Source organism: Anguilla rostrata, chromosome 14 (assembly GCF_018555375.3).
Source record: "Anguilla rostrata isolate EN2019 chromosome 14, ASM1855537v3, whole genome shotgun sequence".
Classification (NCBI taxonomy): Eukaryota; Metazoa; Chordata; class Actinopteri; order Anguilliformes; family Anguillidae; genus Anguilla; species Anguilla rostrata.
In genome coordinates, this window is record NC_057946.1 from 13,249,571 (window position 1) to 13,262,038 (window position 12,468).

The following is a 12,468-nucleotide window of genomic DNA, read 5'->3' on the forward strand; positions in this document are numbered from 1 at the left end:
GTTTTAAGCGAGGCTTTCTGGAAAAAACAACCACACTGAGCATGTGCAAAGCATTTCGACCGTCCTCTGCTTCCGCCTCCTAGAACAGAGTGGGTGTTTTCTGTCTGGGCTTGGGACCAGATGACCAGCGTGCACGAACAGCTGATGGAGTTGAATGCAGTTTTGCCTGATAATATTTAGCTAAAATTATATCTAGATTATATCTTTGCATAGAACGGGTTTATAAAATTTTGTTATACAAATAATATCTCTGCCTGCCTCAGATAACATAAAATGAAAGAGGTCTAGGCCTTTCGATTTTTACATTTCGCTTCTAAATGTCTAATATTTTCACTGTTGTATCAGTTGAAATATTAGACACTTAGAAGCGAACTGTAAAATCGTACACAATATAGGCATTAAAACAATGAAAGCGTCAACAAATTATTTAATAAAAGGGCCGAGCTTTATTGGGATGATATGATGCCATCCCGCCCAGGTACGCCTTTGGGGGGAAGGCATGCCCCATACCTATATGGCACCGAAAGTTTGGCGCTTTTCAAGGTACAATACAGCGTAATAGGCACAACCACGCCCCCTTCTAATTTTCAACGTCAGATTCACAGACAGGTAGCCTACTTGACTGGTCTCATGAAACTCAGTAGAAAACAAAAACATATTTAGTAGCCTATTACACGACAAACCAAACACCTCAATATGTAGAGCCTATCATATATTTCAAGTATAATGTGCTAACCGCTGAAATTCCAACAGCAAGAGGGGAAAATCAGTCAAGTGTGCCTACAGAAAACACTACGAAATCATTGCTCCCGGAACGCCACCTTGTGGAGGAAAAAATGACTTTATGACTCACTACTTGATTGATATCACCAAAAGCCGACGACATAATTAGGCTATATAGAGTAGACATATACTTCATATTTTTTTTCCCTGAAATGAATTCGAGCCATTCCTACCTGATCTTTAATTTCACACGCGTTCGAAACGCCCATCCAGTAAAACATACAGGATGTGTTAATATGCAACACTCTTTTTCTGGTACTGTTTTTCTGTTACTTTCAACATATGTTTCAAAGTTACAAATATACTATTTATGTGTTAAAAATGGGGACTTTTAAAAACACACTCTATGTTTAAAGTAGCACAAAATGTGTTGTCCTTAACGTCACATGGAGGTGTGTTAAAATGACACATTATGCTGTTTTAACACATTTGTTTTGAGAGTGTATGTTCCTTTGGTCTTTGGTCTTTTGATCTCTAATTTTGACAGTTGGTCAGTTCCGCCTTGCAATTTCTGCAATTAACTCAAAGCAAGCAATTTCTAGCACATTCACAATATGACGGTATGATACCGACCTCTAGCGTTCATTCTGCCCGTCAGTGCAGAAATTAGTTTTTGGGTTTTCGCTGACACAACAGTATCGCAAACTACTGATATCGATGATGTCATCATAAGGGAAACGTACCCAAACCTGAGTCTAAACATAGATGGCATAAACATGAACCCTCTGTGCTCGTTACTGAAGCTTTCTTCGCCCCAATTTTTGAAAATGCTAAATATAATCCAGAACCGTGGCACCTGGAAACTGTATTCATTTGCGACGCTGCCTTTAATGAGAAATAGCCTCATGCATATATGTCCTTCCTTGATACAATCCAATACGTTTGAAACCCTTCTGTAAGGAAATATTGGCCAAGTGGCCATTGTTAAAGAAATAAAAAAAGAACTCATCATTCAATTAATTCACTATTTAATTAATAATAAAGGAATCATTCATTTTGACTGTTCTGCCTTTTACGGTGCTTATTACTACAGTACAGACAAATAAAGAACAGACAAAACTTATTACAGTGTAAGATTTGTTGCTGTTTTAATGAAGGTCCATGGCAGTATACAAATTTCAAAAAAGGTTATTATATTACATTTTTTATATTTATTTTATTTATTTATCTATTATTATTATTTATTTATTTATTTATTTGGGGTGGGGGGGGGTGGGGATGGGGTGGACAGCCATATATTACTATCATGGCAAAGACAGAAATCCATGTGTTAAGCATATGAAAAAAATAAAAAAATTTCATGAATTTTAATCAAGGTAATACTGACAACACACAATTCACCATTATATTTTTTTGGGTCCTTAAGTGTGTATTTACCACCACCTGCTGTTCATATACAGCCATTACTCAAAATATTTTCAAAGCAGGAAACCAACTGGTTATCTCAGTAAATGAGAATACAGTGAGTGTTGTACAAAGCATGCTATACATGTCACTGTGTGTCTGCCCTTTCCCTCAGACAAATTGCTCGGGCTCAAATTCCATTCAGGTTTATTACTCAGCAAAAATCTAAAGTCATCTGTAAGTGTGTTAATACGGCACAGGCAGAATAGAAAGCCATTACCCCATAACCCCCTTTTCTCTGACACTATGAATTAGAAGTCCCTACATCCATGACCAGGGAAAATACGTGAAAACATCACAAAAACAAATTGAGGTGGGTTTGGAGTATGAGTGATCTATAGTTTGCTCTATACTTCGATGAATAGTTTGATCGCTAGGTTGATGCATTCACAGTTTGCCATGCCAGGAAAATGCCCCCCCCCCACCCCCCCTTACTGCATAACAGAGCCACCAGACCCCTTCACTGTAAGTATCCAGGCCTGTACCGTTTTCTTGGTGTACGCCACACATGCACTCGCCCACTTGTCAAGAATATGGGGAAGGACTACTCATCTGACCAGATCACCTTTTTCCACATCACTGTAGACCAGTGCCTATGGTTTTTGCACCACTGAACTCTCAAATTTGCATTCATCTCTGTAATGAGGGGTTTAACCACTGCAACTCTACTATAATATCCCTTTCTATGTAGTTGTCAATGGACTGTTCTTGCTGACACAGTCTGATCATGCCCTGCACTAACAGCATCCTGGTCATCGAATGTGTGCTTTCGACCACAATTTCTGACCCTATTTACTGGTGTCTTTCCCATAGATCTTCATTTGGCATGTAGGTGTCACTTTAGTCACTGTTCCTGTTGAAACACAAGTCAGTTGAGCGGTCTTTGTGACTGAAGCTCCTGCTATCCATGCCCCAAAAATGAAGCCTCTTTTAAAGTCACTTAGATATTTTCCTCTTGCCATCTTGATCCAAAATTGAGGTCAACTGGGCCTGCTCAGCATATTTATACATGCCACAGAGCATGACAGGATGTTAATTGCTCAATTGTATCATGCAGTACACCTGTATGGAAGCATCTGCATTCGTTATATTTCCTCACTCATTTCTTCAGGTTTTTCCTTTATTTTTTTCACCCATCTGTATGTCAATGACACGTCTGTACAATCTGAATGTGAACACCAAACATACAGAATAAACACAAAGGATCAAGCAATAAAAATCATAAGATACTGCCATTCCCCCCCCCCCTGCCCCATCCTGCATTCCCCACACCCCTCCACACACCTCCACCGCAATATCATTTTCTGCTGCAAACAGAGGGAGGAACAGGTGTGTGCCCACGCACAACGCTAAGGCAGGAAGTTTCCCGTGCTGTAAGTCGCAGCAAAGGGCACTACAGCAGGCAACTACAGGGTGAAGCTGTCTTCGATCTCAGCTTTCTTCTGCTCGGTCTTTCCGCACCTGTCTTTAGGCCTGAAACGTCCCTTACGTAAGTACACGATCGCAAGTGACGACTCCGGGCCGATGCGCTGCAAACGCACGGCCCGGTTCCACACACTCAGCATGAGCTCTTATGTGCCTGTGGAGGTAATAAACCTGAGTCCTCAAGGGGGCGATGCAGGACAGTTGTGAAAAGGCTGAAGAAAACACAGATCGAAGAAGACGGCTTCATCCTGTAGCTTCCTGTCATAGCGCCCCTTGCTGCGGCGCTTGACACTGCAGCTTGCGCTTGCATTATTAAAAATTGCAGGTGAGACATTTTAAAACGCACTGACACATAAAACCAACTTTGTGCAGCTTGAAGCGTTTCCGTCTGCACTTATGTAGGGCATGTATTTCGGTTTGTGTGATTTGCAGAAACAAACAAAAATATTGTACAAAAATTATACATAGAACTACCTCCGTATTGTCATAAGACATTAGAAATTAAAAGCATGCACAACATCTATGGGAGTGTTGCTTTTGGACAGTGAAATTAAACCAGCGACAAAACTAAAAAGTAAAACGCCACACTCCTTTGCTTATAAAGCTTGTTGTGTGCTAAGTTGTTTCTTTGTCACGCGTGGAGACAAGTGAAAAGCAGGGCCATTCTTTTTACTGAGCCTCTAAAACCCTATATATATTTCATTATATCGCTTATTTCCATTAGTGTTAAAATACAGATGATGAAAACTTTGTCCAATATCAATAGCCTTTTCATCGGAATACGTGAGATAATTTTGCAATAAAAATATTGGGAATTCAAACAACCACACTGAGAATGTGTAATTACCTTAATGCACGGGGATCATTTAAAATTATTCATGCAAACACAATGGCTGAGCCTATCGAGACATATGAAGGACAGATTCTTCTGGGATGATGACAACATCTGAAATGGTTTATGTTAGACCAGGGATGACTGGAATATGTCTTAAACAAGAGACGCCTCAGAACTTCTTCAATCGGCTGGTGTTTACAGCAGAGAATGAATGACCATCATGAGGTACAGCACACAAGGGGTGTTACACTGCCAGATAAACATTTTGTAATTAAATATGAAGTATGAAGTGTGCATGGTTAATATCACAAAGTGCCAACCCTGATGATCCTCCCACATTAATGATTCAAGATAATTATTCTCAAATGAGCTTACCAGGCAGTATATTAATGCATAGAGCCACTGGGAATGGCGGTTCTCTGCATTCTTCTATTTTGCAAGTAAGATCATCTTCATCAAACACATGAGTGTATCACCATAAAAGTATATTCCTTACCTCAGAATCACCATGTATTGTTCAAAACAAGATACTGCCAGGCGCTTTTGCTGGGCTTCCTATTGATGTGTTTTGAACTTATTGCGCCTCTCTATGGTTTTCTTTTTGAAGTTTCACAGGCAATTTATTTAACTATAAGGAGGAGACAAATACTGTTTACATCACACACACACACACACACACATTCAAAAAGGGTAAAGTGTGGTGTTGTGGCTAAAGAGGCACACGCCACTCCACAATGTTGGTTTTTAAAAGGAGATGCAAAAATGTATTTTTGAAGGCACACGTGAAAGTAAACACCACAACTGGTGCTAGGTGATCAGCACAGATTTTCTAAACTCTCTTGCAACAACACAGAGCTACCCCTAGCCCCCCATGAGAGTTCCCCAAAACTGAACTACTGTCCCTCTTATATAGGATAAATAATTTCAATAACCCTCTCCATGAAAAAATCCATCTGTGGGCCATATAATGGAAGACATAAAGCAATGGCATAAAATAAACAATAATGAACTATTACAGCACATTATGAACATACATGCACCTTCAAAATCACACAAAAATGCAAACCATATTATTATTTGCATATTTATATATTAAAATAAACAAATACATAAAAACTGCAATAGGTACAATTCTGTCATTGAAACTTTCCCCCATTCAGAATTATGGCGCGCTCGTGAGCTTTAACTTGCACCCGCAACCGGCCGTGCACGCTATGCGCGCCGCACAATAGAAAGGACTACGAACTACGCAGGTAACTTTCCCTCCCAAAATATAATCTTTCTTCACCGTTGCAACACTCCCTACTACTCTGCTTAACCAAAAAATAGCGGGCATTTTTTAATGGTGAAATTAAAATTGCCGTTTTAAATAAGCAACTACAATAAGCACCTGCGATGCCGTAAGCCTCAATATGTTTCATTTAACATTTTCCCGTTTCGCGACGCCATAACCCAACGATACAAAACCTGAAATTGAACATATATTGCATACCATGTTTCAAAGGAAAGGTGTGCATGATATTATTGCACTGAGTGAGAAAGCATACGTGGGACATTTAATTCATTAATATTATACATATCGCGTTAATTAAAGTGCATTTTCGTTCAAAAAGACGCCGAAATACAAAAGCGCGGCAAGTCCGCGATGAAGGAGGGCCCTCTCGACTTAATCATACATACTTGCAATAATACATGTCCACATACATACATAAATAACATTAATTGACTGCACTCTTGTTTCAGCTGTTTGAGTTAAAAACAAAGGCATTAAAGATTCAGTAACTGCACTGATGAAAGATCCACGCTCCACGTTTTTAAGATGAGGGTAAAGCCTCAAACCTTCCAACATATTGGCTTCTCATCAATTGGTGATTAGGCTCATGGCCGTCCTATATTTCTATAATGCAACATTACTAAAAATAAAAGGTAACTTATGTAGAATATACATCATATTTGTTATTTCATGTTTCTTTATTGATTTTTCAAGGACATAGCTTAGTAACAATTAATCATTGCTTCTATTTGTTGAATACATTTTTTGTTTAGTAACCAATGTGAGAAAATGTACTATAAAATTTGCTTTATTTTATGTCTATCTACATAATTTGTTTGCATAATTCCTTACAAGTACTGTTTCGTTTGGTTAATTTAAAATTAAATGCCTTCAAAAAACCCAAGTCTGATGGTTGTCATGGAAATTTAGTGAAATTCATTTTATTACTTAGAGCGTACACAATACCACTTTATTTGTATGGAGATGTAACTCGAAGAAGGGCTCACTGTGTTTATGAAAATACAGTTTAAATGAAGACACAGCAGCAGTATTACACTAGGTGGCAGTGTTACACCAGTAAATATAAGAGAGAGAGAAACTTTTGGCAAAGCAGGAATAAGATTTGTTAATTTTCCAGAGGCAGTGACGGCAGTTATCTTTTAATAGATGTGCACAGAGAAGGCAGGTGCCAGTTGTTAGTGTGTCCAATTGTACAATCGCCTAGAGGACTTGCCAGATCCATCACTGTCAGACACCATGACACCCTGTCACCAACCCTAACTTGGAGATTCAGATGAGCAAACCCCCAAACGAGCTATGATGTGTGTGTGTGTGTGTGTGTGTGTTTCTGTGCGCGTGTGCATGTGTGCGGAAAGGTGACGTATGATCATTTTGTTAGAGAAGCTTTTCTTAGAGACACAAAATGTGAAATATATGCAAAAAAGAATGTTTCAGTAATCATGCTGACAACTGTAACAGCACAGAAGGACAAATGATGCGGACATACTCTAAGTACTATTGATGACAAGCTCCAGTAATTATTATTACTTAAAAACAGCACATTTTGCACAGAATATATCTTGAAATGTGTGTTTACAACACAACAACAACAATAATAATATTTTCCTTAAATTCATTTTCTTTATTTTTTGGGGTAATTATGTTTTGGCTAATTATGTTATGAAAGCTTAATCGAAAACTAGCAGTACTCTACAGTAAAGCATCTATGCTCTTTCTCCTTTAAGTTAATCGTAAGAAATTTTTGATTCTTCAAAAGAAAAATGTCCTCTAAAATGCTGAATGTTTGCATGCATTTAAGCATCACACTGTCAGTACTGCAATATCATTAGTTGTGCATGCAGAACGCATGCATGCTCAAATAAAGTTTAATACAGATCACTGCGATTTTATTGTGTTTACGACGATACGCTCTTCTGTTTCAAGCATGCAGCAGACCGGTTTTGGGACTGCAGAGCCCCTGTGCTGTAATGTGTTCACCCCGCAGCTGCCTGCATCGCAGCAGCGCTTGCGCTCGCATCTCGCAGAGACGGGGGTCTGACCGACCCGTGTGAACGTGCCCCGCTGAACCCAGGCGCCGCGTGACCTCGCCGCAGCGCTCCGCGTGAAGGAGGGGGGCTGGCGGCGGTTTTGGCGGGGTGCTGGAACGCGCGCTGCCAGGTGCGGCTGTCGGGGCTCTCAGAGGCGTGCCGCTGTGCTCCGAGCTCGTTAGGGCCCCTTTCGGTTGCCAGGTCTTTGGTAGGTCAGTGTCGAGTCTGCTCCGGTGCAAACGCTTGATGTGTCGAGGAAAAAACGAGGACATCTGTGTCTCCCGCACCCCCTCGCCTATAGCTCCTCTCCCATAATGCAACAGTGCAAGAAGGTCCTGAGGTCTGGTCTATGTATGTACATTCAGCTCTTCGCAGGTAGATGATGGAGAGACTACAGTCTGCTTTGCTGCTACCCAAAGCGTAAGCATAGACAACAAATAAGCTCAAGCTTTTTTTTCTTAGTTTTTGGAGTATTCAATGGTTGACAATAATCATGCAGAAGCATTTTTTGCTGTGTATTCATGTGAATATTTTGATAGCTTTAGCTGTTTGCCATGAAACGTGGTAGCTGGATTTGTTTTATACTATAAAGCCTACCACTTGATAAGTTTATCATTGTAAAACAGATTCATAATTCTAAATTATTCCACTAAAACAGTATCAGTTTGCATGTATCCATATTGCTATCATCATATGGGAAGTTAAAGCATTGTAACTGATTGTCCTCATTTAGGAATTATTTTACTAATGCTTTACCTATTTTCACAAATTTTACCAGTGCACATCCTGACTAAATATGACTTCTTTGAAACAATTGTTCAAAACCATCCCAAAACCTCGTTCTTGTTCTCTTTTACACAAAGGAAAGAAAAATCTATCACGTTTTCACCGTTTTCTTTCTTCGCCCTGCAGCCGGGTGCGTGCTGTGATTTTTGAGGCATCACGTCGGTCTCCTGCTGGCTAGCGGACTGCGCCCCCTCACCCCGGCTGTGATCTGCAGCACAGCCAGGCCTGAGCTCTGCTCCTCTGACATCTCCCCCAGCCCCGCGCAGGCCACCGCTCCATTCCCCACGGCCAGGTAATCACAACCACCCTCCCCCCCCCCCTTTTTATTTATCCCCCTTTCTACAGAGCAGAATGAGTAGACGAGCTAGAGAGACATTCCTTATAGGTAAGGCACGCTACTTCATTGTGTCCTCCCCTCTTTCCAGGTTTAAAAATGGTTTTTAAAACAAATCGATGCAATGCCTTTTGTATGGAAGTCCTGATGAATGAATGCAAGTTGGCACTGTCTATTTTCTGTGCAAGGTTTCAAGGCTAAAAAGTGAATCATGAAAATAAAAAGATTTAATACTGAAACCTTTTAGCAATGAAACCTTTATACGCTATTTAATTTTCACAGGACCATAGCAACTAAGAAACAAACTGGAATGCTATCGAACAAAAGAGTTGAATGATTTCCGCCATTAAATGTTAAAATATACAGTAGTGGGTGGACTTTATTATTATTACAACAACAGGGGCCCACGTGATGTACAGCACTGATGATTAAACAGTCTTCATGATCACTTTATCCAGTCTAAAATGCATCATCTTAATCCAGTTCTTTGTCTTTTTCCCCATTATGTTGCTGTTTCTTTTCCTGTGTTTTATCTTGGAAAGATACACCATTTTAAAGGAAACATTTGACCTATCAATGCATTTATTTCTCTTTTTTCACAGTGTACTAACAAAATCTAGAAAAACAACTTTTTTTTTTTACTGAACATATTTTAAATTATCCATCCTCAAGAGGAACAAATTAAAATCTTTTTCTACTTATTGCTGCACTCTTAATTTGTTGATTCACAAGTTGGCTTTAGCTACATCAGTGCATTTTGCTGTAGCTCCTGGCATAACTCTGACCCCATCAAAGGCTTCATAGATATGTGCATATTTTAAATTTAATATTAGGGCCTATTTCTGTTTAAAAAAAAAAAAGAAAAAAGAATTCTATCCTAGCTCTTACTGAAAATAAGTATTAAATATATAACTAACCACAGCCATATAGGGTAAGGTATAAAAGAGAGCAGAAGAAAGGCATGGCTGGCGATGGAGACTTGTTCTCTCGTGCTAATCCCCGGGTAATGTGGCCGCGCAGGTTGAGCGGTCCGATTTAGCGCTCAGTTGCGTTTCGAGGTTAATCGCGGGCCAGTAGTGTTTATGTTTCTATAATGTGGGCTTTAGCCTCTCTGGGAAGCCCGCAGATTTTAAAAGTCACGCGCCTGCCTCCCCTCTCTTCCGAAAAGAAATGCGCTGAGAAAGAAACCGTGAGGTGACCCGGAGAGGATATCCAAATGGTAAAACATGGTAACATTTACATAGCTCTTCAGCCATTGCAGTAATAGCTCTCCCTTTATTTTGCTCAAAAGCAGCTAGACAGTTTTTTCTTTTTTTGAAATAATTATTTTCAGATGTCATTGTGGTCATACTTGGGGTTTATGCGGGATACTGGGTTTTGTTTATGGCGACTGTAAAATCTGACTATGATGTATTACTTTTTCAATACTCCTACAGAGTTCTCCAAAATAATCAGCGATTATCGTGTAGTGATTAAATGGCAAGCACTATTTCACTGTCACTGTGTTATTTAAAAACATAACAAAATTACATGAATTAAACTTGGAATCAGGGTGGAATGTGAAAGTGACTTTGATTCATTCCTATAAATAAAATTGTGTCATTTTTGCCAGCATTAAAATGTAAGTTCAGAGAGATAATGAAGGAAAAAACGACTTTAAATAAATGGACTGAATGCTGGATGGCAAAGTTTTCAGAGAATAAAGCAACTGTTTTCAATGTTTGAGTGTTTGAGGATAAAGCAACAATGTGAAGACACAAGACAACAAGATCATTGTTGCTCGTTCCTTTTGGTCCATTGGCCTGTCCACAAAAATTTGTGAGCTCATTTTTATGCAGGTTTTAGATCCGTTAATACTGAAGTTTGACTGGAACATTTGTATAACAAACGAGTAAAGCATTATGTGTTAAAGTAAATAACATGTTTTTAACCACTGCAGCCTGCATGGTTTTGTGGGTACAAACTGGTGCAGGCATATTGTATTAAAACTGTGTCGTACTCATAAGCACAGAGAGAAAGTACAATGTTCAGTCTTAAATCAACTCTGAGCAAATCGTACTCTGATACAGCACGTTCATAAAGTATCTTGGGGTAAAATTAATACTGAACATTTATCGTGTACACAGCGTGACTATAAAGACCAACTCTATCTCTGCAGAGACTGACAGATGCAGACTAGCACTTTCAAGTCAAGCGTATTCGACCTTAACATGTCACCTGGCAAGACGGTTCTTATTTATATAGACGGGGAGTGGGGTCACAGCCCAGCGTGCCAGAGAGCATTAGCCGGGCTCTAGACCCAGGTGCTGAAGCTCAGTGGACTGTGACCCGGGTTCGGTGGCAGGCGCCCCCCCGTTTTTATTTGGACGTTTAAAACAATAAGGGAGCAGCGAAGCCTCGGTCAGGGATCGGCCCCACGGCTCTCTCTCTCTCTCTCTCTCTCTCTCTCTCTCTCTCTCTCATCACAGGCCCATTTCGAACGTCCGCTCTCCGCCTCGCCACGGCCCCGTAATGAGTTTCCCGCGTAAGGTTCGACGGTGAGGGCGGGGAACGGGGAGCGGCTTTCGGTGAGAGACGGCCGTCCGTCTGCGTGCCGAGGAGCCGCCTGCCTACAGATGGCCAGCATTCAGTCAGGTTGCACTTTTTTTTTTTTTGGGGTGGGGGAGGGGGGGGGGAGAAGTCTGTTTTGATTATTTTGGCAGGATTTATAGCAACACTTGGAAGAAAGCTTTTCATGATCGTTTTATGATCGTTGGCGATCAATCAGAAAGCAACGTTTAAAAGCAGAATCGTAAACATGTAAAAAAAAATTTAAAAAAAAAGACGCTAAGCTTTGTCTTTTAATTGACTTTCTTGCCGCATATGGAATGGCACATCAATGAATGAGAAATCAGAGGAAAGACACATTAAAGTTACAGATGCTTGTCTGACCAGGTTGCAAAATTAGAACAAATAATTGAAGCAGGGAATAGTACCATTTTTAAAGGGATGTGCTTAAATTCCTATTTTTAAATGCGACAAAATATTCCATTTTTGTTTGTTCAAATGTGGTGGGTGTTGGAGAGGTTAGAGTCCTGAAAGTTTTATAGTCACATATACACAGTCAGTTTGAGCATATAGCCTATATTTTGTATCATCTGTACTCATGAAGGCTCTACACAAAAATGTGGCACCATAAAAAAAACAAATAATGATAATTCATGGAAATAAATATTTGTATGTTCATGTTTTAGATTATAACATCTTCAAAAAGTTTTTGTTTTTTTATCATCCAATATATTGAATTGAATTACCATATTGGCTTTATCCAATCAGTGCTTCTAATTTAATTGTTTCTCACAAAGAGCATGTTTGCCATTGAGGACAGCAGTGTACTGAGGATATATTTTCGTCATCCATCTTGCTGTTCTTGCTGGCCTGGCCAAGTGCACTTCAAAGTAGAATATCTGAGTTTTCCCCGCTTCATTCTTCTTCTTTTTTTCCCTTCTTTTTCTGTGGGCAAACTCTCTAATTGCTTTCACATGTAAACATACAGTCCATTTGCGCAGTCCACCAGGACAGATTTTCCTACAATTGAGCC

The 12,468-nt window shown here is 39.8% G+C and overlaps 1 long non-coding RNA gene across 4 annotated transcripts in view; it reads left to right on the forward strand.

Annotated features, from left to right (window-relative positions):
* Nucleotides 1-5,630: 5,630 nt before the first annotated feature.
* LOC135239690 (uncharacterized) overlaps nt 5,631-12,468 on the forward strand; it is a 115,859-nt gene continuing 109,021 nt past the window's right edge. For all 4 annotated transcript variants that reach the window (XR_010325460.1, XR_010325458.1, XR_010325459.1 and 1 more), the window contains exons 1-2: nt 5,631-5,700; nt 8,681-8,846. This is a non-coding gene — a long non-coding RNA (uncharacterized LOC135239690). The remainder of the gene's footprint in view (nt 5,701-8,680; nt 8,847-12,468) is intronic.